At 46.1% G+C, this 6,508-nt stretch overlaps 1 non-coding gene across 1 annotated transcript; it reads right to left on the bottom strand.

The window, feature by feature from the left end:
• Nucleotides 1-824: 824 nt before the first annotated feature.
• Nucleotides 825-896, bottom strand: TRNAD-GUC (transfer RNA aspartic acid (anticodon GUC)). The gene has a single exon. It is a non-coding gene; the product is annotated as a tRNA-Asp (tRNA).
• Between the last annotated feature and the right edge of the window lie 5,612 nt (nucleotides 897-6,508).

Here is a 6,508-nt window from a genome sequence, read left to right as displayed (position 1 = left end):
CTCATTTGTATATACATCCTTCTCCAACGCCTCCTCTTTCTCTCCCTCCGTGCATTGTTCCTCCTCCTCCTCCGCTATTTCCTCTCCTCCTCTTTCCTTCTTTTTTCTCTCCATTGTCCTTGTTTATCTCAGCCCTCTCCTCCTGTTTTATTCGTTTTACCCCCTCCCCTCTTCTCTCTCTCTCTCTCTCTCTCTCTCTCTCTCTCTCTCTCTCTCTCGTGTGTGTGTGTGTGTGTGTGTGTGTGTGTGTGTGTGTGTGTGTGTTTGTTTTAGTGTACAGGCAGACCTGGATGAAAACTTGATCCTGGGTATTGACAGAGTGCATGGTATATGATGGCATGCATAGTGAATCACAGGAGTGCATGGAGGGGTCAGCAATAGACTAAAGGAATTGTGAGAATGTGTGACGGTCGTGGGTGCGTGGTGAGTGATGGGGTTTGAAGTGTATGACGAAATGCTTGGCGGTGGTAAAGCTGTACTGCTGAAAATGCAAGATGATGGTGGGTAAGCCTGCCGTGTGTATATGTGGGTTTAGTGTGAGATGACGAGTACAGGAAGGAAAATGGAATTTGAAATGAATCCTAAAGTATGTGAACGATAAACTACTGCTGAGTGCAGAAAGAGACCGCTTGAAGCGGTGAATGGGGTGCAAACGCCTACTAAATGTGCGAGTGTTAGTCGTTTCGTTTCGTTTCAAGATTTCCTCCACCTATAGTGGAGGCCGGGCCATACATCAGCCCGGTCGGTGGGGGTGAGCTTTGACATGAAGAGGGAAGACAGGCCGTGTGCGCAGGGCGGACGTGCCGCCCTGCTAAAAATTGGTCCTCCCCGGCGGGGAATCGAACCCCGGTCTCCCGCGTGACAGGCGGGGATACTAACCACTATACTACCGAGGACTGTGCGAGAGTGTGAAGGAAAGTAGGGCGGAGGTGAGTATTAGGTGAGCCAGGATGATCCAAATTTGTACTGCTTACGAGATTAAAGTACGGGAGGAGGATAAACTGGTACAGAATGCAGGAGAGAGAGAGAGAGAGAGAATGTTGGGGGGGGGGGTGAATGATGTGCTGAAAGGAATAAGGTGCTGAGTGCGGAGTTGAGTGCTAGAGAGAGTGCCAAGTGCCAAAGTCCTAGTTAGATATATATAACCCATGAAGTGACTCCCCTAGGCGAGGAGATGAGGTGAGGTGGAGGGTGGGCGCTGCGACCCCACCTTCTAAGAGGTGCCTTCAGGGTCAGATATACAACAGCAGGTGGACAGGTAAAACGGAAGACAGGCAGAGATACGAGTACAGGTGGTTTGGCAGAAGGCAGAGGGACAAACAGGCACGAAGGCAGGCAGGGACAAGGCAGACAAAAGGCTGGCAGGGAAGGTGTGCTCAGGTAGATAGCATAGCGATCAACTAAACCACAGGCACACAGTAAGACGAAGGTACGGAGGGAAAGTGGGGCTCAGGCAGGGGCAGAGACAGACCGAGAGGGAGGGCACACGCAGGTAAGCAGGCAGGTACAGGCTTGGCTAAGAGACAAGCAGGGAAGGCAGTGCAAAAATGAAGGTAGGTACCAGGAAAGACACAAAAAGAAGCAAGCAGGCAGAGAGACAGAAGACAGAAAAACAAACAAGTACTTAAGCAAAAGACAGATAGAAAAATAAAAAACAGCCAGACAGAGATAGGCATAGGCAGAAGACAGGCAGGCACGCAAGCATAAGGTGTGTGTGTGTGTGTGTGTGTGTGTGTGTGTGTGTGTGTGTGTGTGTGTGTGTGTGTGTGAAGCGAGGAGCAGGATTAGAGTGGCAGATACAGGATCTTGAGGGGGCGGTAGAGAGGGAGGCAGAAGGAGAGGCTTAGAGGAGGGAGGAGGATGGGGACAAGGAGCAAGTGAAACAGCTGGCTGAGAGAGAGAGAGAGAGAGAGAGAGAGAGAGAGAGAGAGAGAGAGAGAGAGAGAGAGAGAGAGAGAGAGATGCATAAACAGTAGTTCAGTTTGTTCATATCTTCATCTGTGAAGGTGTGTGTGGTGAGGAATAAAATTGTTTACACAGGTGGGGGGGGATAAGCTGTGTGTGGTGAGGAATAAAATTGTTTACACAGGTGGGGGGGATAAGGTGTGTGTGGTGAGGAATAAAATTGTTTACACAGGTGGGGGGATAAGGTGTGTGTGGTGAGGAATAAAATTGTTTACACAGGTGGGGGGGATAAGGTGTGTGTTGTTGGGGCAAAGGATGCGTGGCCAAAGGTGGATCTGAGTGAATGTAGCCTTCGTTTTAGTTTACCTATTTTATTCTGTTTATCTCTTCCACAGGATCTGAGGCTGGGAGTCATCTACTGGGGAAGGGTAGAGAATACAGGAGGTATATTGGTGGAGGGACAGGATAATAATAGGGGATTGTTGTAGTGGAGGTGTGGCAGAGTGGCCACAGTGGGAGGGGGCTAAGTGGAGGGGTAACAGTGGGAAGGGGGGGAGGGGATGGAGGGGGAAATCGAGGGAGAGGGCGGAGTGGAGGCAGCGCCTACACTATGGCGCTAATTGGAGGAGGTGATCAAGGTAGAGACGAGATGGAGGGGGCAGCTGAGACAGAAGACAAGTATGTAAGGGGGGGCAGTGAAGGGAGGCAGATGGGAGAGGGAGGAGGGGTGCAGAGGGAGATGGATGGAGGCAGGGGGGGCTTGGGTGCAAGCGAGAGAGTAGAGGAGGGGAGGTGATGGAGGGGGGCAGGTAGGAGGAGGAAACAGTGGCCGGGTGGAGGCGGCTCTTGAGGGGGAGGGTGAACGTTGCGTGTAGCAGGTCAATGCAGTGGTCGTGGCAGCGCAATGATTGAAACTTATCTGATTCTGGCATAAGGATCGATGGGGCAGCGGAAGGAGGATGGGGCTAGGATTACCGCCAGATAATTTGAAGTCCTTCAGTCTGGTGCAGTATTTTCGTATAATTATCGCTATTTACAGGATATTTTTTCTGTTGAGGAGAGACTTTGCCCACTGACGGGGTTAGATATAGTCTTCATTAACCCGTTCATTACGATTCATCCTTCATAATTTGAGTAAAACTTACATAAAGGTATCAAAATTTTGAAGAAAAATGAGTCACTAATAATCATTTTAGGAGAACCCTTGTATTGAAGGGATTAACCCATATGGGACTGAATAAAACTGAATGACGAAAGGAGAATAAAATATCTGAACGAAGCCCTACTATGGAGGTGTGTGATTTCTGATGCTGTCACCTTACCGGTATCAAATTTATGTGCTGAAAAGTTTCATAGTTTTATATTCTTTCAAGTTGTGTGGATTGTGTTTTTACTATCATGGGGGAAGACTTCCTACAATATTCTCCAAAACCTACCGCAGCTTACAAATACATACATTTATAGGTGATCCACTGTGACAAGTGGAAGTGTTGGGTGGAAGAGAAACACAACTCAGAGCTTGATTTTTTTTTTCTCTAACGTTTATGCTTCACATAACCCATCTTCAGAGATGTTGAACTAGATGTGATAGAGCCGAGACATTTATTCTTCTGGAAAGTTTTCCCTCTTCTCTTGACGTAGCCTGCCTCTGGGAAAATTCCGTCGCCCTACTCGACCCCTGATTGCGAGATTAGTGCTATCCTTGCTCTATGCATACATTGGCTGAAAAATCTCCCCCTCCCCCCATGGTTGGTTACATGTTTTACACAAATGTAAATTGTTTCCAATATTTTTTTTATTTGTTCATCGAGATCTTTCTTAGTGACTAAAGCTTCTTCCCACTGAGGCAAATGATCGTGCTGATATATGTGCAACACAAGGGAATTGGATACTCTGTGACACCGTGCAGTAAATCTGCTTGTGTTCTGCTATCCTTGTGTCCATTCCTCGTCCTTTTTCTCCTGTGTACGTTTTCGAGCATCCACTGCATGGTATGCTGTACGAGTATACTATACTGTTCTCATTTCTACTTCCTTTCACTTTTCTTTAGACAATTTCTCCCATTTTACGTCCTGAGGATGCCGCGATGCTAAGGCCTGCTTTATTTAAGCACTTGTTGATACCTGAAGCTTTGGCTGAGTTAGGGACAAACATATCTTGTATTGTTATCGTTTGATTGAACATTAGCATTGTCTTTTTTCATTTTACTCATATCATTTGTCTTCCTTTTTAGTTTTAACAATATGCCTACCGGATAGCATAACTTCCTATTCTGTTATGTATCTAATCCCATCTTCCATGAACTCATCACTGTAAATTCTGTATGCCCTTAGGAAAAATCCTATAACAACTCCAGACTTGGTCCTTTCGTTGTGTGCAGAAAGACAGTGGATAGTCATCTTTGTTGGTTGGTTTATGGTACATAGAGTATTTGGCATCCATGTTTGTTCTCCATTATATGAATCTAAGAAAATGATTTTTTCTTTCTCTTCTTCTACTGTGAACTGTATGTCATCATTCACCCGGGTTCATTTTGTCGTCAGTCTTGAGAGTCAGTTGGGCTGGGAGCATCACCAGGTGGACTAGTAAATCGTGTTGGTGAGCGCCCTGCTGTTTGTGATCCAAGTGATCTCAGACATCGAAGATCGTTAGAATTTCCATACGTTCTCAGTCACAACTAGCGTCAAATTTACTTATGTAGGATTATGCAGTACAAACATACATTGCAATCAAAGCAGTAAAGTGTGCCTTGTGAGCGTGTTACAACAGGAAATTTTTAAAATTCGATTTCATAGTGCAGCATGTCAGTTGAAACCCTCAATACTTTCCCTTGGAAAACTGGGATTCCAAGGGGTTTCTTTGGTCTCGTGAGTAAATTTATAGCTAAAACCAAAATTTACTGATTGTATCTGCTACCTGCTGAAATTAAAACTCATCTCTATCTCACATAACAGAAAAGTTATTAGCCTCTGAAAGCCATCGCGGTAGGCCCGTGTCGTGTTGGGCCGCCAATATTTCAGCTGAACGTAGAGTAAACTTCACTTAGCTCGCTGCGCTCGCTTGTTCGTAATAATTACCTAGAGGTGAGTGCTTGAAGTTTGGTGAGATACTGATAAACTTGACTCATCTTGACTCTTTGTTAGAAGAGGATTAATTCAATCTGGCCGAAGTAAGTTATTCTAGTGATTCGACTGGACTTCTGTTGCGAATGCAGCCTAATGGTTCGTACTGAGACACAGTTTCAGTGTCTGTCTAAGTGTGCGTCCACACGTGTGCTCGAACAAGTGCTGGCAACATGTAAGCAACACGAACACGCTGCAAACATGTTGGGAACAGCAGCGTCCAGATCATGTTGGCAACATCATGATGAAGCCTCAGCTGCCTGGTATGGAGACACTTATCCCATTGCCTCTGCTGCCACTGTTCGAAGCTGCATTGAAACATGTCTCCGCTTTCTTAGGAGCAGCTCAGCTTCGGTGTGTTATCTGCTCTGACCTTATAGATAACAAAAAAAAAACACAAAAAAAAAACAAGAAATGCATTTGTAAGAGTTGATGCAAATTGTTGTTGCGCATTACCACGTCTCTTCGTGCAAACAACTCACTCCAGCCGTTCACACCATGAAGCCCTGCATCCATACATCAGCTGGCGTGCTAGTCAGTCTAAGCGGGTAATGGTGCTAGAGAGGGACACTTTCACGCGGTGGTACTGATATAACCAAGCGGTTTCACTGGCCTGTTAAACAATTGTCCTTCAGCTTCCTCCCTCTCCTTCGATGGGAGGATGGTGGACTGCAGAAGGGCAACTTTAGTCTGCATTCTACTGGGTTCATGTTTCAAATGAACGTGGGGTCACAGCAGTAACAATGTGGGTGGATGGACAGCTAAATCTAAGCAAGTGTAAAAATCCATAATTTACCGTACTGACTCCAGCCATTACTGTCACCGTCACCACCACTTAACCCTTTCAGTTCGTTTTTTTTTTTTTTTTTTTTTTTTTTTTTTTTTTTTTTTTGCCGCAACCAGGAGATTGCATTCAGCTAAGGAGACACTTTTCGATATATTAAATTCATAGACATAACTTTCTTTATCCCTTTGACTGCTAGAGATCCATCCATACATCCATCCATCAGCCAGTCCTACATTGCCCCATGAGGAGCGTAGAAGCCCGGGGCTAGGCAGTTGGTCCCGACATTTTAAGATGAAAGTGACCAGCCTCACTCATCCTTGAGTGGCATTACATGAGCAATCAACCCCAACCATCCCTTGGATATAAACCTTCACCGGCTCAATCCGACTGGAGCGCAACCTTAAGTTTATAAAATCTTTGGGTGGAAAAATTGTTACAAAATGAAAGATACACCATGGTTTTGAAGGGAATAATGCTCACATTTCCCTTCTCATTTTTGATTTTCGAACAACCGGTCACTCCTCAAACTGCGACACCGGTGCCTCACTTGCCTTACTCCTCACCTGTCACACCCCCTCACCTGCCTCACGCCTCACCTGCCTCACGCCTCACCTGTCACACCCCCTCACCTGCCTCACGCCTCACCTACTTCACCCCCTAACCTTTCTCAGCCCCTTATCTGCCTAACCCCCTC

This window comes from Coenobita brevimanus, chromosome 80, assembly GCF_032717465.1.
Source record: "Coenobita brevimanus isolate Jiangsu-jjx chromosome 80, ASM3271746v2, whole genome shotgun sequence".
NCBI lineage: Eukaryota > Metazoa > Arthropoda > Malacostraca > Decapoda > Coenobitidae > Coenobita > Coenobita brevimanus.
Note: the sequence above shows the minus strand (reverse complement) of the source record. Positions and strands in the feature narration are given on the sequence as shown.